The 27,773-nt window shown below is 36.7% G+C and overlaps 1 long non-coding RNA gene across 2 annotated transcripts; it reads left to right on the forward strand.

Moving 5' to 3' along the window:
- Positions 1-294: 294 nt before the first annotated feature.
- LOC117075074 lies at positions 295-27,228 on the forward strand. 2 transcript variants are annotated; one of them, XR_004433836.1, is made up of 4 exons: positions 295-414; positions 4,102-4,207; positions 25,355-25,512; positions 26,035-27,228. It is a non-coding gene; the product is annotated as an uncharacterized LOC117075074 (long non-coding RNA). The 2 variants fall into 2 exon arrangements; XR_004433835.1 differs by lacking the exon at positions 25,355-25,512.
- Positions 27,229-27,773: the final 545 nt, after the last annotated feature.

A 27,773-nucleotide genomic window follows, 5' to 3' on the forward strand; every position in this document is an offset into this window, starting at 1 on the left:
GTATGTAAATTGTATTTCAATAACTTAAAAAGAGCATAAAAATGGGGAAATGTATATTACTGTTAAATTTGAATAAGTATGAATATATTAATATACATAAATTAATGTTGGATTTGAAAGAAACAGAAATACAAAGTCAGAGTCCTGAATTTATGAAAATTGACACTTGAGACCTAAAGAAAGAACACAAAAGAGAAGTGATGTTACCATGGAACATTCTGCAGAATTTTTCCTATTACATCACACTGTGGCGAAACGATGATCTAATCTGATTCCAACAAGGTCGCCATTTTATATTCCCACGAGGAAAAATGAGCATGAAGAAGGGAGATGATTTATCAACATCACAAAACTAGTCTCATTGATGGATTTCACACTCAGTCCTTAGAATATAAATCCTGCATTCCAAAGAAGGTAGATTTGTTATTTAGCCCTCTGATAGTATTCTATTATTTCTAAATATTTACTCATTGAATAAACTTTTACTGAATAACTATTATATACCAGACATGGGTAGCCATACAGCCATTGTGTGTAGTTCCATAAAGCAGAAATTGTTATTGTGATTTTAGTGCAATATGATTCTCCCTGGACCTCACCAGCTAATGGGGGCTGTATCAGTCAAGATTCTCCAGAAGAACAGAATTAATAGAATATATATAAATATATCCAAAGAGATTTATTATGAGGAATTGGCTCACCAGATTATGGAGGCTGAGAAGTTCCACCATTTGTTAACTGCAAGCTAGAGACCCAGGAAAGCTGGTGGTCTAGCTCCAGTTCAAGCCCAAATGCCTAAGAACCAGGAACACCAATGCCCAAAGGCAGGAGGAGGTTGATATCCCAGAACAAAGAGAGAAAGCTGATATTTGCCCTTTCTGTGGCTATTTTTCTACACAGGCCCTCAAAACATTGGAGGATGCCTGCCTACATTGGTATGGGTAGATTTTTCACTCAGCATGTCAATTCATATACTAATCTCTTCTGAAAACACCCTCATAGACACACCCAGACATAATGTTTTACCAGGTGTCTGGGTATTCCTCAGCCCAGTCAAATTGACAAATAAAATTAACCATCACAGGAACAAAGTCATACAAACAATATTAGCTCAAATTCTCATGCTCTTGTTAACACTTACATCATAGATTCTGAAATAATTGCCAAGGCCTCTTTTTCAAAATATTTTTGAGAGTTCCGAAAGTTATATGCAAAGAGAAACTCTGAGATGCTGCTTTACTCTTTCTTATGGGGCAGCAAAATCTGCATCTGTGCTCTTCAAATGTCAAAGCTGTAGAGTGGTCTCTGGTAAAATGAGCTAATACTTCTCACCCCTTTTGTGTAAGAAATCCCAAGGTAATGTTGCTTTTCTATCAAGATTTTTAAATGCTTTCAGTAAAAAGAAAAAAAGGTGGTTAAGTCTTTGTTTGCTTTTTCTTCTAGTCCCAGACACAAGCAATTAGCCTTGAATGAACTCACATGCCAGCCACGACTCTGAACTCAGGACCACTGCTTTCCACAACGACCAAGGCTTTGTTGGGAAGTACAGCCCATCATGACTGGCTTTGTCTCTGCTTATTAGGACCAACTAGGGGATTTCAGAGTTCCCCACTCAATGAAACCCCTGGTGATTCATTCACGATTCACCCCCATCCGTTCTCCACGCATGTTTACATAGTCTGAATCCCAGTTTAGGTTGTGTTGTAGTCCAACTACATTAGTTATTCTGCTTGAGGTGGTTAAATTAGGGGTCAGCTTGATTAATGAATGTTCACATAGCTACTAAAGCATTGTTTCTGGGTTGTCTATGAGGGTGTTTCCAGAAGAGATTGGCATGTATATCAGTGAACTAAGTGATGAAGATTCACCCTCAATGTGGGTGGACACCAATCAATCAGTTGAGGTCCTAGATGGAACAAAAAGGCAAAGGAAAGGCAAATTTGTTCTGTCTCTCACACTCTTCTGGAGCTGGAATATCCTTCTTTTCCTGCCTTTGCACATCAGAACTCCAGGTTCTCCAGGTTTTGGATGCTGTAACTTGTACCAGCATTCCCCTGGGTTATCAGGTCTTCAGCCCCAGACTGAGAATTACACCATTAACTTCCCTAGTTCTGGGGCCTTCACACTTGGACTGAGCCATACTACTGGTTTCTCTGGTTCTCTAGCTTGTAGATAGCTCTTTGTGAGATGCCTCAGCCTCCAAAATTAAAAAAGCAAATTTTCCTATTAAATCCCCTCATCTATCTGTCTATCATCTGTCTATGTATTCATCTATCTATCCATCCACCCATTTATCCTATTGCTTTTATCTGTCTGGAGAACCCTGACTAATACACTACTATAAAGCTCATCATTTGCCTAAAGAATACTCTAACAGGGCATAATCCCTTCTGAATTAGAAATTTTTTTCTTATATTCACCTTATTAAGTATATCACCTTAAGAAACTTTTCTAACATCACAGAAAATTAATTATATTGTAGAAATAAACATGCATATGTAATTGTCTAATGAAAACTTTGTCATTATAAATAAACCAATTCATAAATGTTTACTCAATTTTCAATATTCCTAAATTTTAACCAATCATGTCTTATTTACAACTCAAATTTAAATTTAGCATATTCAAATAATGTATCAAAATTGATAACTAAATTAAAAGTACAGCAAAAGTGACAGAACCACATGTATGTGCCTTAAAAATAGCAAAACAGTTCATTTTTGAAACAAAATGAATGTTTTATTTTGTTTTGTTTATATAATGTTTTCTCTGGCTGTTAAGAGAAATCCACAGAGGTAAAGCACCTCATTCGTTAGAAATCTCAGTAAATAGCAGTATTTACACAGTTCTTCATATAAGCTTTTAAAAAGCAAATCACATAGCCAGACTATCCATCTAAATTTCATGATACATATAATTCACAATTGTTACTACCTTTGGTTTAGAAGATTGCTAAATTATTTTCTTGATCTTGTTTTTAAGCATGAAGAATCAATCTACACTTGGTCAAGTATTTTTATATTAAACATATTTATAACACCAGAATATCTATAATTTTATAGTATTGGCTGCCCTTGGTCTCAATTTATCTTACAGTAGAAATCGCTACTTCCCTGTGTTTGTTAAAAAATAACTTACAAGATCATATTTTAAAAATACATAACAATATCTCCCAAATTATGCAAATCACTTTCTTTTTTTTTTTTTTTTTTTTTGAGACGGAGTCTCGCTCTGTCGCCCAGGCTGGAGTGCAGTGGCCGGATCTCAGCTCACTGCAAGCTCCGCCTCCCGGGTTTACGCCATTCTCCTGCCTCAGCCTCCCGAGTGGCTGGGACTACAGGCGCCCGCCACCTCGCCCGGCTAGTTTTTTTTTTGTATTTTTTTAGTAGAGACGGGGTTTCACTGTGTTCGCCAGGATGGTCTCGATCTCCTGACCTTGTGATCCACCCGTCTCGGCCTCCCAAAGTGCTGGGATTACAGGCTTGAGCCACCGCGCCCGGCCGCAAATCACTTTCATTTTTAATAATATATTTAAATGAAGATACAAATTAAGTCAGATTCTCCTGGAATTTAAATTCATAAGTTATTTCACTAGAAAAGTTGCATCAATAAGCACAAAACACTTAATAAAGGACCAATAGCCTGTCAAGACTCTTAGGAAAGCAAAGTAACATGAAATAAACTTAGAATACTAAAACAATCTAGCTTGCGGAAAAAAATATATATTGTTTTTGATGGGTATTATTTTTGATAAATATCTTATAGGTGACAAAGTTCATTTCATTTGAATATAAACATATAATAATATTTTGGATGTTATTAATTTACTCATGGATTTGATCAATATTTCCTGAGTCCCTGAGAAAGGCATCATGCTAGGATCTCAGAGAGATTAAGTTCGATAAAAAAAAGACAAAAATCCCACTTGCTTTCCAGTAAGGGAATGAACAAGAAACAAAATAAGTAAAATAAATGTCAGATGGTGAAAAAGTGCTGTGGGAAAAATAAAGCGGGGAGGGATGATGGAGAATGTTGGAGTAGTTATAATTTAAGTAGAATGATCAGGATGGACTCATTGAAAAGGCGCCATTTGTACAACAGCCTGAAGAGGAGACAGCCAGTCTTGGGACTACCTGAAAGAAGAGAAATTCAAGATGAGGGAAGAGCAATTGCAATAGCCCCAAAGCAGGAGCGTGCTTGGCAAAAGGTCAGTATAGATACGGTGAAGAATGGGGGAGAAAACCAAGAAGAAAGTCATATGGGGATATGTGTGGTGGAGGATGAGCTGTGGATTTCTCGGGCATTTTAGGTCATCGTAAGAACTTTGACTTGAGGTCTGAATTAGATAGAAAGAGACACTGAGAAGGATAGGAAGGTTTTAAATAAAGAAGTGACATGAACTGGTTTATATTTTTTAAAAATCATTCTGACCACTTCATTGAAAATAGAATGCAGGAAGAAAAAGCAGAAGTGCTGAGACCAGTGAGGAGGCTATGAAAATAGAATGCAAGAGAGAGGTGAGAATGGAATGGATCAGAGCCACAGCCATGGAATGTGAGAAAGGTGACAATGTATTTTAAAGGCAGAACCAAGAAAATTATCATGCATATTGAATCAGATAGTAGGAGAAAAAGAGAAGGCAGAAAGAATAAGATAATTTTCAACCAGAGCAACTGAAAGTATAAAGACAGAAGGGGAAGGAGGTCTCTGGATGCAGGTTGATGAGTTCCTGAGGGCAGTGGAAAATCAGAAAATCTATTTCTGGAAACGTGAAATTTAAGATTGCTATTAGATAGACAAGTGAAGATGAAGAGTAGACAGTTTGGACTAGAAATTATGTGTATGTAACAGTTTTTGATAAGTCAATTGATTGATTGGCAGAATGATAGACAGGCAGATACACACAGACCGGTTTTTAAGGTCATGTTACTCAATAAGATTACTAAGGCAGGAAGTTTAAGTAGCAAATCAAACAAAAACAAGGACTGAGTCATAGGTGAAGGCAAGTTAACATAATAAATAGCAAAGAAAACTAAGATAAAGTTACAACACATGTACACAAAAAATTGCCCAAACAAGAAAACGTTCTGTCCCTGCTAACCTCAGAGGGCTGAAACATCTTCACAATGTTGCCATAAGTTACCCAAAGATAAAGGGAAGGCACCCGGCTAGAACTGGGCACCATTGTCTCACCATGTAAGAATCACGAATCTATAGGCTCTAGTCATCTCAGTGGACAAACTCTTCCAGCTCATTCCAGGAAAAGGTGTCAGTTGGCACTGAAGATCAATAACTCAAATGTGTGATCAGGAGATAGAACAAGTTCATTCACCAAAACATTCATATTCATTCAACGAATAATGACTGACAGCCAGTTGGTGTGAGTCACTGTCCCAGGTGCTGAATTCAGAGTTCTTATTAAATTCGGAGCCTATTGCTCAGACTACAAATGCAAAAGTATCCATAAGTAGTCTGGGTGAGGTGGCTCATGCCTGCAATCCCAGCACTTTGGGAGGCCGGTGTGGGCAGACCACAAGGTCAGGAGTTCAAGACCAGCCTGACTGACATGGTGAAACTCCGTCTCTACTAAAAATACAAAAATTAGCCGGGCGCAGTGGCATGCACCTGTAATCCCATCTACTCAGGAGACTGAGGCAGGAGAATCGCTTCAATCCGGGAGGTGGAGGTTACAATGAGCAGAGATTGCACCACTGCACTCCACCCTGGGTGACAGAGCAAGACTGCATCTCTCTCTCTCTCTCTCTCTCTCTCTCTCTATATATATATATATCCATAAGTATACACTGTAATTATATAGGACCCTTTACAATAATAGCAAAATGTTTTTGATTACTTAGTATATGCCAAGCACTATTTAGACAGACTGCATTTTACAAAGATGACCACAAAAATGTCTTCCACCCATAGGTCCTCCTGCAACAAGACCTTGCCCATTCTTAAATGAAGTCTAGTTCCCCTTTCCTTGGTATCTAGGCTGGATGTAGTGAACAGTTTGTAACTAAAAAAACATAGGGAAAGTGACTTCCTGTGAAATCTGAGGCTAGGTCAGAAAAGCCACACATCTTCCACCTCATTGTTTGGAATGCTTGCTTTCCACATACTCTCTCTGAAGACACTCCCTCTTGGAGCCCAGTCACCATGCTGCAAGAAGCACACACCAAGTGGAGAAGATACTTTACAATACCCAGTGGACACCACAAAGGAGCTTGTTCTTCAAGTCATTACAACTATGTGTGTACATAAGAAACTCTGCACATGATTGCACCACCAGCATTTGATGCATCCCTAGCTATTTGAGCCTTCTGAGGTACCAGACATCCTCAGTTCCTAAACCACAGAATCTATGAGCATAATACAATAGTTTTCATTTTATTCCACCAAATTTTAGAAGTGGTTTATTAAGCAGCAATAAATGACTGGATAAAGTTTGTTAACAGTTTTTATCATATAATTTCATTTAATCTTCTAGAGAAACCTATTAGCCAGTTATTATTCTCTGCATTTTACAAAGGGAAACCAGCCTGAAAATAAAAAGATTAATACAGCTAATAAATGATAGAGCCACCATTCAAACACAATTATAGAATTAGAAATTATAAAGACAGCATTATTATACATTCTTTGGGTAAGAAAATTCTGCTAGGCATTGACTAAACATGAAAAGAATATATAAAATAACCCATACTTTGAGATTTCTGTAAACAATGTAAGAAGTCAAAACACATATATTTGACAACTCTCATCTCAAAGTCTTTAATTCAACAACTGGGCAAATGGTGCATTTATTCATTAATCAAACTTTCAATAATTGGCCACTGAGTGCCTAACATTGTATTAATCAGAGAACCAGCCAAAGGTATAGGCAGAGAGGACAAAATGTAGTGTGATGAAACAGAGGGAACTTTCACAAATCACTCATTTGTCCTCTATTCTGGAAGTAAGGTATCTGAAACACTTTGTTAATAAAAGAAACAGATTTGTATTGCTAAAGGTTTGTGGAAATGATTCATCAAAGTGATACATAACTCATGCACAGAAAACTGGATTTTAAAAGAGTACATAAACTATGGAAGAAATAACCAAAATACGTATGTTTGTTCCTGGATGACAGAGGAAATAGAGGAGAGATACAGAGAGGAGAGTATGCATGGGATTGTTTCTGCAATGAATAAATGTGTGGCAGTTAGTGCTGTCCGTGTTTAGAGCAATGGTTTATATGCATAGATTTAAGGTTCTACTATCTATATTTTTACATTTCTTTCTACAAAATCTACATACATTGGGAAGGAGAAATAATTTTTCTCACATTCCTGGGAAGAACAAGGATCACTTTTGAAGACACAGAAAATGTTCATATCTCTTCTAGATTTTCGATGTTAAATAGCTCATTCTTTAAGTCTGAGAAAATGTGAAAAAGTCCATGAAAATGGCAGAGTTAGAGCTGCAGTGCCCAGATTCTATGTTGCCTTTCAGTTTGTCCAGTGAACATCATGAGAGACTTTTTGTTTGGTCAGAATGCAGTATCATTACCTGTCTTTAATCTCAACTCATTTAAGACCTTAATTAGTGGAGATAGAAAGTGTGGGCATGTATGAGTGTGCGTATGTGTTATTTTAGCATATTGATATATAGCAGAAATGAGATCTTAATCAATTCCATTTTCTAGCTTTACAATGGAAATTTAAATATTGTTTGTTACAATGTTGCCATTGAAAATATTATTCCAATTTTATACAATACAAATTTATTTATCTGAAACATTTTTCCTTCAAAGAAACTGAACTACTCACAAAAGTATTAATTAACCCACATAACTCCAAGATACTGTATCTTTATTTAGCTGAGCATTTGGTTCTTGAAAAGTAAGTCTTGTTGGCTCAGATGTTAGCATTGCAACATTATTTGGAAATAAGCAGAAGGTTTGTAAACAGGGGTTTCAAAAAACTTAAACTTCTAGCTGATAAGGGAGTGCCAACCAGCATTTGGAAGGATCAGTGTTCAGTCTAGTTTTATATGATTCAGTTTATAGATGCAGTGAATGAGGAGGTGGAGAGTTATGCAAGTACAAGTTAATGTTAATATGCAAAATGGTTAAAATAATGTTTATCTCTCTAACCTTCATATCTGTTAAAATTAGTTTATTTTACTCCACACCCCAAGGAATAGGAAGAATAGTAACCATTTAATGATAATATTCACATTCGTGATATTAGCAATTTAATTATGATTTTATACTCACTGTTATTGATTAAATGTGATTGATAACAATATTAGCCAGAAAATGTTCACTTTGGGACCATTATTTAAAGTACATTCTGTGTTCTGTGTGGCTTTTCTTTCATTCTGCTCTGTCAGTATGAAATGCCTGACATTCATTCATGAAGCATTTCTTAGATTCCCATTATGTGCCAGGTTCTCAGAGGCAAAAGCAAACAAGACACAGTTCTTTCCTCAAAGGATGTACAATTAAATAAAATAAGGCAGGTTAGAAAATAAATAGGTCCACTGAAAAGGCATAGATGCTGATATAAAACTAGGTAAGGAAACAATGGGGCACAAACTATAGAGCTAGTAATAGGTTTTCCCTGGGCAGGTGTCAGGAAGTGCTTTACTAAGGAAGGAATTTTTGAATGTTCAGAGGAACAGGAATGTGAGACAGGGAGCAATTCTAGGAAAGGCATGGAGTCACAAAATAACCCAGCGAGCTTCCTTTGAGGAAAATGATCTACTGCTTTGTGTGGGTGCATGTGTGTGTGTGCTATATGATATATAGATAACATTACATATAGCATATATTACAGATAATACTATATGTTTTATACATGACATACATATTATACATAATACGTGTAAAATGTATTTGTAAAATCAATGTACACAATGGATGTATGTATACACATACATATACACACATGCCAATAGATACATATATGGATTTTGTGTTGTTTAGAGCAAAGTAGTCATTTTTATCAGCCTCCGGAATGCTATGATGACACATCCCTTCTTCAGCCCTCCGTTTCTGACTTTCTCCTCAGTTTTGTCGTCTAAAATGCTTACCCAGGGTGTTCTCACATTTGACGGCAAAATAGTACCCCGACCCAGAAAACATTTGAAATTTAAAATTTTAATCCTGTTTTTAAGTCATTTACATGAAAATCTAAAAATATCCTTTAAAAGAACATTACCCTATCATTGTCTTAGAATAACAGTAAATACTCTGGTGCCACCTTGTGGTTTCTTTTCATATGACACTGTCCTGGTAAATACCATTTTTTTTTTAATTTGCTGTAGAAAACTTTAAAAATACTATATCCAGAATCTACAAGGAACTTAAAAAATTTTCACAGGAAAAAAACAAATAACCCCATCAAAAAGTGGGAAAAGGATATGAACAGACACTTCTTGAAAGAATACATTTATGCAGCCATCAAACATACGAAAAAAAGCTCAACATTCACTGATCATTAGAGAAATGCAAATCAAAACTACAGTGAGATACCATCTCACATCAATCAGAATGGTGATTATTAAAAAGTCAAGAAACAATAGATGCTGGTGAGGCTGTGGAGAAGTAGAAACGCTTTTACACTGTTGGTGGGAGTGTAAACAGTGTGGTAATTCCTCAAGAATCTAGAACCAGAAATAACATTTGATCCGGCAAGCCCATTACTGGGTATATGCCCAAAGGATTATAAATAATTCTACTATAAGGACACATGCACACGTATGTTCATTGCAGCACCATTTACAATAGCAAAGACTTGGAACCACCCCAAATGCCCATCAATGATAGATTGGATAAAGAAAATGTGGCACATACACACCATGGAATACTATGCAGCCATAAAAAGGAATGAGATCATGTCCTTTGCAGGGACATGGTTGAAGCTGGAAGCCATCATCCTCAGCAAACTAACACAGGAACAGAAAACAAAACACCGCATGTTCTCACTCATAAATGGGAATTGAACAATGAGATCACAGGGACACAGGAAGGTGAACAATACACACCAGGGCCTGTTGGGGGTTGGGGGGTGAGGGGAGGAAACCTAGACAATGGGTCAAGTAGGTGCAGCAAACCACCATGGCATGTATATACCTATGTAACAAACCTGCACATTCTGCACATGTATCCCAGAACTTAAAGTAAAATAAAATTTTAAAAATACTATACCCCAGCATCTGTTCAACAATTATTTCTTAAGCATTATATTGGGATCATAAATATCATTCACCATGAGGTTTACAAAACAAATAATAAGTGGACATTTTTAAGGGTCTTAATTTCTAGTATGTGTTTTGAAGACAGGCCTAGGGCTGAGATATAGACACAATGTATTGTTACATTACCCTTTCCAAAACTGAGAACAATATCTGTATCTTTATTATCTTTGTATCAGATTTTTTTAAAAAGTCACCTTTTGGTGACCAGCTGAATGATATCATCTGTTTCAGAAAGTTTTAGAAGCAGTTCCTGGAAAAAAGTTATACAATGAATTATTTTTCTCACTGAATTTTCTAGAGTACCACAGCAACAATGGTTCAGCACTGCTAGGAGGTAGATCATTTCTCTGCACTCACGACTCAGAAATCCTATGGCACACAAGAGTGGACCACTGACTGCATATCCCACTTCTCATAGTGCTCTTGAGAACAGTTCCCTCCTTCTGTGAGAGGCCAAATAACAGACTTCTTAGAAACAGGCTGCTTTGGCTCATACTGTGTTTTTACTAAATGACTTCACTGTGGGGGCAACCTTTGCCTTGAACTTGGGAAGATGCATAATAAATGAATAGGAAATGGTCCCATAGAAAGCCACTTAGTAAATATGCAGGTCTGACGGGGTACTGGGTAAACAACTCTGTGAAAGGACAATGAAATTCTTTGGAATAATCTTATGACTCTTTCCAAATTAAGATGATTCATGAAACAGAAAACAGGATTTTTTCTTTTTTTCTTTTTTTTTTTTGGCTATTGGGATCATCTGACATTGATTCAATACAATTTTGTTACAACACAAATATATTAAATAATTATATTTCAGAAGGAATCTAAATAATTTTAATTAGAAAACACTTCTTAAGGACTTTTCACTATCCTGAGGATGTTAAAAAATTATACTGACTGCTTCTTCTTGCAACTGTCAAGAGGCTAAGAATTTAAACAAGCAGTTGATTATTGTGAGATCTGCAGTACAATCTTTTCCAATGTTTAATCAAATTGTGTAATTTACATTTTAGAGTAAAAAAGAGCTTACTAGTGTCATTTAATAATAGTATCAAGAGCAGAACTCATTTAAAACTCCTTTATCACTCCCTACCCCCAATGTTTTTCTCTCTTGCCCAGAGTACTTAAAAACTACTGCATACCTGTTTCTGCCTCTCAAGTAGGGATATACCAGACTATGTTGTCAACTGAGGAAGACTTTGCCCACTTCAATTGCCTTACTTGGTAGTAGCTACTTACCATTCCTCAGATCAGCATTCCTAGTGATCCATTTTTGACATTTAGAAAGAAATAATTATTCACTGTGAAGCAGTGTCTCATACATTGCAGAATATTTAGCATTCCTGGGTCTTATGTGTCAAATACCAGCAGCATTTGTCAGCCTTTATTAGAAAATAAAACACTTGCATACATTTTCAGATGACACCCTAGAGACTTAGAGCATGAGTATTGACACAGATGTGAGAGAAATACTCATTCATTTATTCAATAAGTCTGTCAAACATCTGTGACTATAAATCAATTAACATATTAGGAGTAACTTACTATCTAGTTAGAGAGACAAACTAAACATGAAATCATGCTTTAACTTATGTAATTGTAAAAATATACACGAAGTATTAATAAAAAAGAAGAATATTACTGGTAAAATTAGAGAAGGCTATAAAGAGGATGAAAAAAATATTACCTCAGTTTTGAAGGACCTAGAAGAGTAGCCCAAGAGAAAAAGAGTAGAAGAACATTTTAGTCACGAGAAATAAAATATGCAAAAATCTCAGCTGTATAGAAGAAAATTAGAAGAAGTGAGTATCATTCCAGAGGGACTGAAACAACAAATGGTTTTTGGAAAAGAGTGATTAAGAAATTAAATGGCAGGAAAGTGGAAGAGAGAATGAAATGGAGGGTTGTAAAAGGCAAATTTTGAGCCACCTGTGAAATATGAACGATTTTTGTGTTCCTCTGACTTTCCAATTCACCTGTGGGATTTCACTCTCATCCCATCAATCATAATGCCTATGACTGTGAGTGTTATCAAACTCTCTTGTCATGCCTGACCCTCCCCCTGATGTTCACATGACATTTCCACTCTGCGCTCTCCTTCTTTTTTAACAGTTCTGCCCCAACCTCAGACTTAAAAGGTCTATAATGAACTCGTTATCTCTTCATCTGAACTGGGTTTGGGCTCCTCTGTCACTATTTCTATCTTAAAGTCACTGACTTTTTTCTTTCATTTAGATTCCCCTACTGCCAGTTACTGTCTTCTACTTGAACTTTCTTGAACAATATCTCATCTACAAATTTTCCTCACAGATCTCAACTCTTATAACTCAGGAGCCCATCCCTACGCTACTGTACACCTTCTCTATCTGGTTTCCCAGCCTCCACTTTCTTCTCTCTTCCGTCATTCCTGCACACTGCGATTGCACAAATCTCAAGATACTCCTTTGGTTGCTTTGGCCTTGTGCTCAAAAACAGGCTTCAATGCAGAGAAAAGAAAAGGGAAAAGAAAAATCTGCTTATCTCGGCATTCAAGGCTCCCACAATCTGACCCTAAATGCTTTAATTCTATTAGTGGTTCGCCTTAACTTTCAATGATATTCAGCTGGTAAAAAATGTTTTGGTATTAGCCGTATATTGAGCACTTTCTATTACCTGACATTGAGGGTAGTGCTTTCTACGACTTTTGTCATTTGGCCTTCATTAAACCTTATCAGTGGGTGCTTGTATTTCTCATTTTATAGATGGAAATAAAAAGATTTAGAGATTAGGTAACTTGGCCACCTTTATACAGGTAGTAGATAATAGGGCCAGAATTTGAAATTTAAATTTATTTCTGATTCGTAATGTCATCCTATACTTCTGATTCACTCTCTCTGTACATTAACAACTCTTTAGTCTCTGAAACCAGTATTATTAGATCACTTTAAATGTTTCCACATTTTTTCTGAACAAAATTCAGCGCATCTTTCAAATCCTACTCAGAAACTACTTTCTCCATAAACACTTCCCTACCAACTTAAGTCAAAGTCACCTCTCCCTCCTGCCAAGCCAGTGGTTTCCAACTTTGGCTGCACGTTGGAATCACCTGTGGAGACTTGATATAATTGGCCTGGAAGCCACCTGGGCATTGAGATTTCTAAATCTCTCAAGGTGATTCCAACGTGCGGCCAAGGTTGAAAAACACCACTCTAGGATCTTAAGCAAATTTTTTGAAAATGCTACAGTTCTTTTGTCAATTAAAATGACAGACTCGCCTAATTGAGGGGCAGATTTGGAGATCAGTTTATTCTGTAAATGAGGATGTTGAATATGATTCGTGATCTATGATTGGTGATCTTCACATATGTTTTGGCAAAATACTTCATTTGAAATCTTTTGGAGCCACAGAATTGGTGAAAAAATGTTGAATTCTATTTTTAAAAATGGAGAAGGAAAACATCCAATCCCCTTTTTTCTGTAATATCCCTGGGATCTCTCGGGAAACTAATGAAAATTCCATAGCATCTAAGATAAAAATCTGCATATACTCAGCTACAAAAATCCTTTCTGTCTATAAAAGTCTGATATTCTCTGGTATCACGGGTAAATTCAAGATAAATTATCTCTATGCTAGCTGTTTTACTGGATGATTTCTCTCCCAACAATGCATTATTCAGCTACTAGAGTTTTCTTAGGGAATTATATTCAACTAATAAAAACAGTATTTTCAAATGGCCCAGAAATGGCATCGTGTCCCAAACAGTTGATATTAATGTTTCAAACTCACAGCCACCTCTGAGGACAAAGACAAATCTATCCCTTTTACCAATGAAGACATTGAGGGTTAAGGGGTTAAGCGACCCACCTCAACTTGCGGTGCAATTTAGTGGTGCACTTGAAAGAGATCAAATGAAAAAACTAAAAGGCAGACATGAAGTCCACAGGCAAACAGCCCGGGCAGCGCCCTGGCAGCACCGGGCGGTGCCCTGAGCCTAGTTAAAGATCGACCTCGGACCTAACCGATTAGGTTATCTATAGACTCCAGACATTGTAAGGACAAACGTTGTGAAAGTCTCTGTCCTGCTCTGTTCTGTTCTAATTACCGGTGTCTGCCACATATCTTAGTCCTGGGCCCAGTACAAACACATTCCTCTATTTTGTCCCAACTTCCTGAGCCCAACACAAACACACGCCCCCCACACACACCTCAGAAACACCACCTAGAGAGCCCCTGATAAGGTCACAACCGTTTGTAGTTTTACTAAATGCGCGGGAACAAATAGAAAACTGTTAATTGTATAATTTAAAATATTAACCAATTACCAGTTGTGATGCTGCAACCAAAAGAATTCCTTTGTACCTCTGTAACCTTACATATCCTGTATGCATCGGGCTATAAAAAGCGGGCACATGCATCATTCGGGGCCCTCTTGTATGTTGTAGAACGGAGGGACCAAGTTCGAACTTGCATTAAAGATCCTTGCCACTTGGCTTTGACTCTGGACTCTGGTGGTCTTCTTCGGGGAATAAACGGTCTGGGCATAACACACTCCCAACTCCTAATCCAGTTGATTCTATTTCTTATAAATATTTCGCGAGCCTCTCCGTTACCTGCCACCATGGGCTTAAAAACATCTCCAGTAATGAGCAGCACAGAGCTGTCTCTAAGCTACTTGGAACCAAAGTTCAGCCAGAATTTAGTACAACAGACAATTCACAACACATTTCCAGAGATCAGTAGGGGGGAAAACGCACAACACAGTTTTGCATTCAGGTAAAGTGTACTGAAGACATTTTTCAATGGCAAACATAAAATAAAATTCTTTGTAACAAAAGAGAATTGGCATATTGAGCTTGGAATCCATCTATCAAGTAAAGACTAAAGAAGAAGTAAATCAATGAAGACCTGTTACTTCAAAACATATCAAATTTTAACAAAAGAAAGAAAAGTTAAAAAAAAAAAATCTGACCTGGGTATCTCAGTTTTCTGAGAAAACTCCAGCTAACCACAACTCATTTTTATTCCCATTTTAGTTTTCTCCTCTTTTCCCAACTGATCATTTTCCTTACTACATGAGGGTCAGTTTGGAGGTCTGCCATATTAAACTGTCACAAAAATACGGGGGGATACAAGATGCCTGCTAGTGAGAGAAGCTTCGGTGAATAATCCATCAGGAAGTGCCATCATTAAGTCAAGGCAATAACACATGCAGGAGGACAGCTAGCTATCCGCAGGGACTGAATCCTTTCTGTTTAATGTATCTTGTTACTTGAGCTGGCCATCTTTAACATTTGAAAGACATGTAGTGCCCTGGAACTTCAGAGTAATTCTTTCTTTCTTTTTTTAACAGCCAAATAAAAGGAAGCCAGTAGCAACAGAATTGAATAATTTAAGGCTTATGTGAAAGAATTTACTTCAACAGAAAACTTCTAGTTCTTCAATGAGAGACACATCTGCTCTCTGTTCTTAAATCTTCGTAAGAAAATAAGGGTGAGGATTAGGAAGTTAGCTGTGTAGGTTTACATTCATACATACTGTAGAATATTTCTTCAGATTTAATACTTAGCTAATAATTTTACCTTAATTATGTGTTTAGAAAACACTAGTTTCCTTTATTTTAAAAAGGAACTTTATTAATTGTAATTGATATCAAGCTTAATTGAGAAAAGTTATTAGGCTGGTTAGCATTTATGTAATATGGGGGAAAATATATGTAAGTACAGTTTCAACATAATACATTGAATGTCTAACTGCCCTTGGCTTTCTTCTGAGAGAATTAGCCCCAGGAATTTCTAAGGCATCAGTTGTCAATGTTGGCCACAACTGTCTGATACAGGAATGGATGTTGGATCCTAAGGCAGCCATCTACAGGGGACTGTCACAGGATTCTGTTCATAAGAAATGCCCTTAGACTGGATGGTGACAATTCAACTAAAACAAATACTCTCTCTCAGGGAGTTTAAATATGAAACATATAAAGACAGAGTCAGCTAGCAGCAGCAGAAGGAAAAGCAGTTAAAACAGAGGCAAAGGCATTAACTAGCAGAGCTCAAGAAAAGAGAATGATGGACTCATCCTCCTGGAGGCAACACAAGATAACCAGGTTATTACCAGAGTAATGTTGAATGCTGAACAAAGTTCCACTTCTCACAAGGCGTGACTACAGAATTACAATTACATTCTCAGTGTAGGGCTTATGTAGCTTTTCAGTCTATTTCCTGTTCTTCCTTCATCAAAACCCTCACTGCACACTGTAACCAAATCTATCTCTGTTCCTTGCAGCCTTAAAAAAGCATAAGGTCATGTGCATTAAACATCTTTAATTGGAAATGATCAACAGGGTTAAGTATCACTGGATTTCAATGCTAATTCCTCTATTTAGTAATGACATTAATATTTTCCAACTTATCTTTTCTACTACCAGATAGTAAATCAGCAACACTAAATAGTCCTAACTGGTATTATAAATTTTCGAGAGGAAGTACTAACATCGTGTTAAAAAGCATAGGCTTTATAATTCAAATCATAACTTCACTACCTGATAGCTCTGTGATCTTGGATATGTTTCTAAACCTCTCTGGATCTGTTTCCTCATCTGTAAAACAGAGATACTAATTTTATCTACCTCATAGAGTTTTTGTGACTAGAGTTTTTGTGGAAGATTAAGCGAATTAGCATATGTAAAGCATTTAGAACTTCAGCAGATAATAAGCACTGTATAAGAACTACTTATTATTTTACTGTTATTTAAGTGGGAACCTAATTGGAACTTCAGAAGATTATTCTCATTTTTAAAAAGAATCATCTACTTAAAAGAGGATGATTCAGCTTTACGGAAACTGGTGGTGTTCTTCACCACCAATGTGTTTTCATTGTTATTAGTCCACTGCAATATAAAAATGAAAATGAAGGCAACTCTCAAAAGACACCAATTAGGCACATCAGTTGATTACAATTAATTTTGGATACAAGATTTGGCAAGGAAAATATGCTTAGCCAAAACATTCTAAATTCTTCTGTTATATAGACAAGCACCTTAAGCTATTCATAAAAATTCCAGGCCCCAGGATATTCGCTGGAGCTATTCATCAAATAGTTTAACAGCTGATAAAGAGTTGACCGAAACAGAAATGATTGAATTTCTCTCTAAGGAGCCAGAGTGAGTCTCTGGCAAAAACAGGAAGCTATTATGTCATGTCCAACTTATTTAGTCTAGTGATTCAAAGTACACTGCTTCATCCATTATCATCATTTCCCCTTCTAAGGTTCTTTTATTCATTAGGAAATGTCCTTAGCCACCCTAAAGATTTCATGTTCATTATCTACATTAGATTGAATAAACTGGACATGGCCTAGCAGAGTGAAAACACAATATTAGCAAACAGATGCTGGACTTTAGTGCCTTAAAGTGGCTTTAAGGGATGCTCTCAATGGCCCGCGCCCTCCCCACCTGAGGATTCCAGCAGTGAGTTCTGCCACCCCCACTCTCCTCTTTGCACTCAGGGGTGGATGGTTTTTATAAGCAAGAGGATTAATAGGCCCAGGAACAGATGCTCTTTTACAGTAAGTACTATTGCAATATCCAATTGTGCTTTACGTGCGGTTGATAGCAATCACTCCCCAAAGAGACATTTCTTAAATACCTCTCTATTTTAAGATCCACATTTTGGTAATTTTATTAAGTTAGAAATTAAACACTTGCTGGCTCAAGTGCATCACTGACTGTGAACAAACTGTGCTTAGAGACCCTTTGAAAGTATATATTCTCTGGATTGTTCAACACAACATTTCCCCAACTAAATAGAGAGTAAAATTGGTGAATACTGGGACATTTCTATCTTGTCTAGCCACAGAGGTGAAAAATCCAAAGCACAGTCAAAAAAAAAAAAAATTAAGGCATCTGTAAAATATTTGCACTCCATTGCCATATCTTAGGCCCTCAAAACTGTTTGTGGAACTCATCAGTAAATTTTTCATGATAAAAATATGGTGGATTTTTCTCTGCCCTCTTCTAGCAGAGAATAACTATATTCTCAGGATTTTCTCTATGTATTTGTTGTAGTGGGGGGTATTAATTCTAGAAATCGCATTAAATCTCAGTTAGTTTTGCCCTGATTTTATTCCAAATGAACATGTGTCCATGGTGAGTGACGGGAAGACAGTAATTCAATTGATTATTTATGTTTAGTTCATTCATTGTTAATATTGGCATGGCCATTCATTGGTAGTCATTATAGTAAAATCAAACCAAGAAGAAAATTCAAAGAAAAATATAAGATGATTGAAATTATACAAAAGGTCTTGATTTTATTCTTTCTTTCATGTGCTTTGACTTTACTGCGAGTTATTTCTGTATCTCTTTTTCTTTCCCTAAGCAGTTTCTCATCCTAGTGATCCCTGTATAAAATTATTCTGATCTGTGTTTCCTTCCAAGAAAAATGTTCAACATATCCAGGATCTTTTTCAGTGAAACTCTTGATCTAAATGTCAATAATTTTATATATTGATAGATAGTATATGCATGTGTCTAGATATTGTAAGCATATATGTACCAATGTATTTATATCTGTACACACACATACATAAACAGACACATACACACATCTATAATTGATACTCTATATACTGTATCTATATAATATACAGTTCACAGAGTTATAGCTATATCTTTATCTGTAGCAATATTTATAAATCTTTGTGAAGAGATATAAACAATACTTAACATTTTCCAAATCATGAATTCCTTGGGCAATCCAGTAAAGTGTCCCAAGGAAAGTCAACCTGTATACAAACAAAAACCAATGCTACCTACAGGGATACAATCACATCCAAATCTGTGGATTGCAAATTAAGAACTTTAGCTAAAACTTGCATTGATTAATCAGCAAAAGTATTAAGTTCAGAAAAAGTGTTAGTAAAGTATTATAACATGTCATTCTTTTATATATTATCATAAATAGGATAATATTAAAAATAATATTCCCGTGATTTTTTATTAAGTCAGACCAGAGAACTGTAAGGAAGTACCCTAAGACAATGGTCATCAGTCCAGCCTCTTTGTTTTTTTATCTGTTGTGCCTCAGCAACTTTCCCACACACAGTACAATAAGGAGAATTACATCTCTCTTTCTTTCCTCCGTTATTCTCAAAAGGAGGTGGAGAAAAGACCTGCATGTAGGAGGACAGACAGGTGCTATTATCAGAGTATCTGGTGGAGATGAAGATTAGGATGAAACTAGAATGTGGGTCACTGAATTGCAAATGACTCACTTGAGTAAGAGAGCATTTCACGGGTCCTGATCAAGCTATAGTATTTCTCTTTTTTCCCCTCTAATGTCTATGTCAATACTTCCTTCCAGGAGGAAAAACTTTCCTTAACTTTGAGGTTGCTAAGATTTATATGATGGAAAGTTTTAATAATTAAGGTCTAGCCCCATGTATAAAAACAGGGAGAGCTATTTGTTTGTGGCTACATATAACTATCAGCCCACCACTTTTTTTTTATGATAGTCATCACGGCTCTTTGTGACTGGTGTAATTTTAAAACGGAAGCAGAGACCATGACTGAAAAAATGTTAAAACAGTTTATTGGTCACAGGGTACCCTCTGTGTCCTAGGAGTCAGCCAATATAATTTAACTCAGAGAGCATAGCTTTCATAAAATCTTATGAGTCAAAGTAGTACACTGTGTTCTTCAAGATGCTCCCTGTCAGAAGCTCTTCCCATTTCCATCACAAAACAAAAGGAGCGGGACAGTTTGGCTTATTGCGTCTTTCAACGGTCCAACATTTTTAACATCATCAATATATTCTGCATCATACTCAAAATATCCCAAATTCCCTTTATAAGTAAGGTGAGTTCTATTTGGAGTATGGGGAATTTAAAAATATTATTGTGGATTATTTGGAAATAAGAAAAAAGTCTTTGCACAAATCCTTTCACCATTATCACGTTGGAAGAAATAAGTCTGACTGCAGATAGAAATGCAGAAGCAATTCAGCAAGTTTAAAATTGCACTGACCACTTAATTACTCAAAGTATATTTGACATAGGATTAGCATTAGGCCTTTCCACTGCCAGGTCTCTATTTTGCTAACTTTTATAATGTATCTTACAAATTCCAACAGAGCTCCGAGGTAATATGTAAGTTAGCAAGTAGTCAAAATCATGATTTTTAAATATCCCCAACGTTTTCAACTTCCTTACTTGTGTTTCATAAGCTTTATCTGTTTCTCTTTATGCAGTTGATAAATGGTTACTGAATGCCTAGTATATCCCAAGCACTGTGTGCAGTATTGAATATATGATAGTAAATGAAATAAATACAGGTTCCTGACTCTGAAAGAGTTACAATATTTTTGGAGACACCAGCAAGCAATGAGGCAACTCCAGCATGATACATGCTTTAACAGGAAGGAGCAGTTTTCTAAGGAACTGCAGTAGAAAGTCATCTAGGCCGAATTGTAGGAAGTACAGAAGTATTTCTAGAGAAAGTGACAACTAAACAGAATCTTTAATGATGAACCATTAGCCAGATGAAGGAGGACTGGTGGGTCTAAGAAAAAGAACAAGATAGAATAATGGGAGTTGGAAACAAATAGCTTTACGTTAAAATATCAGCGACCCTGTACAGATCTAAAGGTTAAGGGGAAGGCTCCAGTTGAGGAAGAAGATGAAGAAGAGAGGAGGTAATATGTAAAAGCAACAGAGCAAATACCTTGTGAAGGCATAGCACTGCTGCAGAATAAGTGTTTAAGTTGAGGAAGGACTCTTATTGCACTATAATAGAAGGAGAAAGTTAAAAAATAAACATAAATATAGAAAAATTTAAAGGTACAGTGGCAAGGATTTGAGAGAATGCCCCAAAAGGGTTTCAATTTTTTAATATAAACAAACGTAGCAATCAATAATAATTTATTATATTTTATGTCCCAATTAGTGTGATTAGAGTTTAACTAATACTCAGAATTTCCTGTGATATTGACACTGATACCTCCCCAGTTTGCAAATGAAAAGAATACCTCAGAGAAGATAATTTTTCCAACATCGCCCAGTCAGAATGTGACAGAGGCAAAGATAACAGTCCAGATTCTCTGTACCATATGTTTATTTACACTCCCTCCAATGAAGTAGAAGCCGTTCTCTGCTCTGAGAATGGACCAGGAAACAGAGATAAGTATGAAGAGGGTAGAAAAGGATCAAAATAGCCACTAATTTCTCCCATTCTAAAGACATTCTAATTACAAGGGCTGCTAGATAGTGCTGAAGATGAGTAGAAATAGATTGTATCACCAGTCATTTGGAACTGTGAGATTTGCTCAGCAGCTCGATCAAGTATGGACATGGGAAAAGTAGGCAGTCGAACTGACAGATTGGAAAAGCATTTTCCAGATAGATGATGTCTCAGTCAGCCCAGGCTGCCATAACAAAATACCATAGGCTTGGTGGATTAAACAACAGGTATTTATTTCTCATACTTCTGAAGGCTGAAGGCTAGAAGTCTGCGATCAGCCTGCTAGCATGGTTATTTTGGGGGAAGGCTCTCTCCTTAGATTACAGGGAGCCATCCTCTTGCTGTGTCCTCAGATGGCTAAGAGTGAGGAACAGCAAATTCTCTGGTCTTTCTTTTCAACCCCATCATGAGGTCCCCATCCTTATGACCTTATCTAACCCTAAATACCTCCCAAAGACTGCATCTCTGAATACCATCACCTTGGGGATTAGGGCTTCAACATATGAATTTGGGAGTGGGGTTCAACATTCAGTCCATAGCAGATGGGAAAAAATGAATTATGATTAAATATGTGATTTAAAAAAAAAACGTTCAAGAGCTAGACCATGAGAATCTAAAATGAAAGAGAAAGGAAGCACAGACCAGCAATGCAAGGGAGAAAGTGATGGCACCCCAAGGAGGTGAGAAAACATATGGAATAGGAACAACTCATCTCCAACAGGGGAGAAGAAAGATCCAGTGAGATAGCTGACTGTGCAATGTTTCATATCTCCGATGTAGATTTTCAGTTAATATCAAAAAGTAAATAAAGGTCTGTAGGCTTATTTTTACTTAGGCAGGAAAGGACTCGGTTGATTGGGGTATGCTCTGCAAACACACTTGAGGAGAGAGAAATCCTAAGAGGCAGAAAGAAACTGACAACTTCAAAGAAGAATGAATGGCAAGTGAAGTTTCCAGGAGAGAAGGGAAGGTGAACAAAGGAAGTTGAAAGACAGCTCCATGGACGCTCCAATAAAATTATGCCCTGTGGCTAGTAAAAGGGAAACACAGATAACTAGAAGGAAAAAAAATCAATTCCAACTGTAAGTAATGTATACTCACTACATGGAAATAATCTATCTTACTGGATAATGAGGCTTAATAGTTAAAATGAATGACTGAAATACATTCTTAAAAAATAAGAGATCAAAAGTCATTGAAGAAAATGTGAGTTATTCAGATACAATTTAAAATAATATATTAACAGCATTTTTTTCCTTAACCCATCATCTTTCAAGATAGAACTCAGAGAGTATCATCTGCTTTCTGCTGCTCTGTAATTTACATACTTCAAAGAAGAGGATTAGCAGGGAAGACATAATATTCAACCATTATGTCACTAGTAGACATTTTCAATTACCAAAATAAGTTTGCTCAGTAAACTATTTATTTGATTGTGATTAAGAACACAAAAATTAATTTATGTTGTATTAACTTTCAAGGAGTTTGAAAAAATAACTGAACACTAAAATCCAATGGTATCTAGTTATGTGGAATCATACCTTCAAACACTTCAGCAGTTCTCAAAATGTGGTTTGCAGACCCCTGGGAGTCCCACAAGACAATTTCAGGGGGTCAGCAAACTCAGAGGCATTTTAATAATAAGATTATTTGCTGTTTCACTGTGTTGAGATTTACACTGAATGTGCAGAACAATGATGAGTTCAACAGCTGACATTTTAAGATGAATCAATGCAGTGGTACCAACTGTATAGTAGTTTCATATTAGTCTCTTTATTATTTTCCTCACTGCCAATACATCCACTTTCACTTAAGAATGTCCTTGGACAGGTGTCGTGGTTTATGCCTGTAATCCCAGCACTTTGGGAGGTCAGGAGTTCGAGACCAGCCTGGCCAATATGACGAAACCTCGTCTCTGCTAAAAATAAAAAAAATTAGCCAGGCATGGTGGCAGCTGCCTGTAATCCCAGCTACTCAGGAGGCTGAGGTAGGAGAATCACTTGAACCTGGGAGGTGGAGATTGCAGCGAGCTGAGGTTGCGCCATTGCACTCCAGCCTGGGCAACAAGAGTGAAACTCCACCTCAAGAAAAAAAAAAAAGAATGTCCTTGGGGACACAGCAAAAGCAAAAAGCATTAGTGTTATTAAATCTGGACCCTTGAGTACTTATCTTTTCACCATTCTGTGTGACAAAATGGAAAGTATACATAAGGCCCTGCTGTTGCATACTGAAGTATGATTGTTGTGAGAAAAAAAAAAAGTGCAATTAGGTTATGAGCTGAACTAGGTGCTATTTTGTGAAATAATTTTTACTGAAAAGAAAAACTTGTAGATAAATGTGGTTATTCAGACTTGGATATTTGGCAGACATTTCCTCAGAAATGAACAAAATGAGCCTCTCACTTAAGGAAAACAACTGACAGTATTTATTGCCAATAGCACAATTTAAGCTTCAAGTGAACGCTTCCATTAGCTTGACAGCTTTCCAATACTTAAAGGGTTGCCTGATGAATTTTGGTAGCGATATTAATGAACGAAATTTTTTGATATTGTGTAATGAAATTCATCAACATTTGGAAGATCCGTATAACTCAGCATAACAATATTCTCTAAGTGTTCAATGCATCATATTACAAAATCAACATTCACATTACACAATAGATCAGTGGATTTTAATGTCTTGAGAAGTGTATTGAGATAGTTTTAGATTCTACATTACAATTAATCTTGAAGAAACGACTACAGCAAAGTTTGGATGTAGTTCCAAAGAAGACTATTCACAGCTATCTTTAAAAGCTATTAAAATATTCTTCCATTTTAAACTACATACATGTATGCAAGACTGCAGTTTCTTCACTTACTTCGAACAGAGCAACATATCAAAAAAATTGGATGCAGAAGCAGTTACAATAATCCAGCAATTCTCTATTAGACCCAATATTAAGGAGATTTGCAAAAATGTAAAACACTGCCATTCTTCTCGCTAAACTTTTATTTGAAAAATAGAGTCATTTCATTAAAATATATTATTTAAGCTAGTATGTAATGGGATTATTATTGGGTTTTAAATTAATATAAAATTTTTAAACATTTTAATTTCTATTATTGTAAATATAAATACATAAATTTTTTGATATCTTTAGTAGAGTTTCAGAGTATAAAGGGGGCTCTAAAACCAAAAGTTTTGTTAATTCCTGATTTTGCTGAGCAAAATTTATCTTTAACTATGATTTCTATTAGATCCATAAATAAATTTATTTAATTTTAAATGTTATTTTACCATTAATGTACAATTTATGCCAGTCAAAAAAAAACTAGGCCTCATGTTTTATTGCAAAAGATTTGAAACACAACTGATTGAAATAAAATTAAAAATCTATGGGCCCCTCTCTTTTCCCACCATTTTGTCAAGACTGCAGAACAAGTCTTGTGGAAGTAGCCCTGAGGGACTTTTGCACCAATATTGTACTGGCAACCCACCATGTACACCAATTTTTATTGTCGTGGCCCAAATTGAAAAACATGTTTTTTTACTTTTTCCCTCCTCAGAGAGAGTTTTTTTTCTGTTGTCTTCTTGAAGCACAGTTTAGGAGCCTGAGACAATAATTTTTGCACATTTTTCTCCTTCCTCTGGGAATCTTAACCATGTAGAGACCTTAACACAAACCCTGATGATCCCTTCATATTTATCCAGAAAAGCCCAAGCAAAGCCTACAAATAGGGTATCAACAACACAAATCAGAATTTTGATTCACAGATCAACACTTATATAACTGGCCGAGGTGCTGGCAATAATCCTGAATTCATATAACATATATTTGTTTAATAAAAAAGAGAAAATGTTTGCTAGAAATACTTTAAAAGGTACCTAATCAGATATTTTTATCAAAACAGATGTTTCAGATGACAGAATATAGAAGTATAAATCAGAGGTGGGATGTGGGTATAAAAAGGAGTTCTGAGAGTGAAGTAAAATCTAAGTTGTCACGGTCTAAGAAGTGGACAAGAGGACTTCCTAGCCCATGATTCATACGTCTGCCACCTGGGTACAGGTAAGTCTTACTGAGATCAAATAGAATATTCAAGAAGAATGACTTGAGCCCTTGTTGTGCATCCTATAGCAATTGTACTAGTGTCCTCCAATAAATTCCTGAACATTCTCAAGGGCGAGGTTGAGGGGTTAGGGCTGGAGTGGGGTTGATTTTCTCAGTCAGTCCACTCCACAATTTGGTTTCCTGCTGCTGTCCAGCTCACCCAGCCACGGTTCCCACTTGGCCCACCATGTCCCTCCATGCTGGATTGCATCTTTCTGTGGTAGAGGCACATTGTCACCTTTCAAGTTCACTTTCTTACCTTATCTCTCAAAATAATAGAGTCCTAATTTTGACCTTCATAAATTGCAGTCAGCTGAAAGTCTACGTTTTCCGCTTTTCTTTATCTCTAAGTAGTGGTCAGTAAGATGTGTGTAAAGTTCTGCATAAATGGAAGTGTTCTATGGAACTTCCAGAAAGCCTCATTAGGAAAGAAAAAATATATTCTTCTTCCATTTCTCTGTCTTATCCCCTGGAATGCAGCTGAGAAGCTCTGTGGGAGTGACTACACGGGCAGCCACAAGGATGAGAGCTTCGCCCTCAGGGTGGCAGAATGGAGATCTAGAAGGAGCATGGGTTCCTGATGACTGACTACGGAGTCACCATACCTGCTATGGACCACTTCTCCCTGGAATTCTTTATGTGAGAAACAATCATGCTTCCCATCATATTTAAGCCACATTCTTTCAAGTTTTCTGCCACACAGAGCTGCATCTGGTCATAAACAATACAATACCTTTTTTTTAATTCCCCAAATTATAAGAAACACAAGCTATTTTAAATCAAAAAACTGTTCAGCGGAAACTTGATGGCAACAGATGGGGAAGTATTGAATAGGAAGGAAATACTGCAAATTCAGTAGAGGTCATTACTGTTTCTAGATATTTGTTATCACTTTTCTGCCACAGACATGTTCATCATTTTCTAGATGTGTCCATAAGTCTTCTCCTTCTGACATACTCTTAAGGAGCTCCTCTTCTCTATTTTGACTTTTCTTTTAAATGCTATCTTCTCATTTACTCATAGTAATTCCAAATACCTCTAACTTCATATTGTCAGTTTGTGTCTGTCTTCTTCCCAGCTACTCCATCCAAACTACATCCTTAGCCTTGCATTTCTCAAGCAAAAATGATATCAAATCTTACCTCATGCTTTTATTAACAAAAGAACCATCTTCCCCAGAGATAAACTAAGCAATTCCATTAGGAGGAGGAAATAGCCACAGTCCTTTTTTTCAATAGCATTTTTCTTTATTCTATTATTACTTAATTAAGAAGCAGCAAAAATACAACTGTGAAAATTTAATAGAATCAGAAATTCCCCCACAGGTTTTAGCAGGATTTCTGTGTATCATAAAAAATACCTAGAAAAGTGTGAGCCCAGATTCTGCTGATGCTCTTGTGACTTGTGTAAAAGCAGGAACCATCCCTTCCCTTCTAACACAGAGATGCACCTTCAGTAATCTGTTATCCTCTCAGATTCCAGCCAGCTCTTGCTGATGCATGCAGACATTGCCACCCTAAGCCTGCACTTTCTCACTACATCTGTTATACAATGATTCGTCTCTTAAGCTGCCATGGGCTGCAGCTTCTCTCTTAAACACAGCATTATAATGCTTGCATTTGTATTCTTTCACCACTTAGCTTTCAGTTAATGAACAGTATCTTAAAACTTTGTTGGCCGGGCGCGGTGGCTCACGCCTGTAATCCCAGCACTTTGGGAGGCCGAGGCGAGCGGATCACAAGGTCAGGAGATCGAGACCACGGTGAAACCCCGTCTCTACTAAAAATACAAAAAATTAGCCGGGCGCGGTGGCGGGCGCCTGTAATCCCAGCTACTAGGGAGGCTGAGGCAGGAGAATGGCGTGAACCCAGGAGGCGGAGCTTGCAGTGAGCCGAGATTGCGCCGCTGCACTCCAGCCTGGTGGACGGAGTGAGACTCCGTCTCAAAAAACAAAAAAAAAAACAAAAAAAAAACTTTGTTATATAATACGCAATCTTTCCTCCAATCCCAATTACTGCAATTATCCTTCCATTTTTACCTGAATGATTGAGTAAAAATCCCTGCTCTACAGCTTCCTCACTTGTTCATCTCCATTATTTTCATCTCCATTGTACCTCTGATAGAATGGAGATGAAATTAGAACATGACACCATCTCAAATTCCTTCACCTCTTAAATCTTAAACTTTGATTTCCTATCACCAACAATTTTCAGCATTCC

The sequence above is a fragment of the Trachypithecus francoisi genome, unplaced genomic scaffold (assembly GCF_009764315.1).
Source record: "Trachypithecus francoisi isolate TF-2019V2 unplaced genomic scaffold, Tfra_2.0 Lachesis_group5, whole genome shotgun sequence".
NCBI classification, from domain to species: domain Eukaryota; kingdom Metazoa; phylum Chordata; class Mammalia; order Primates; family Cercopithecidae; genus Trachypithecus; species Trachypithecus francoisi.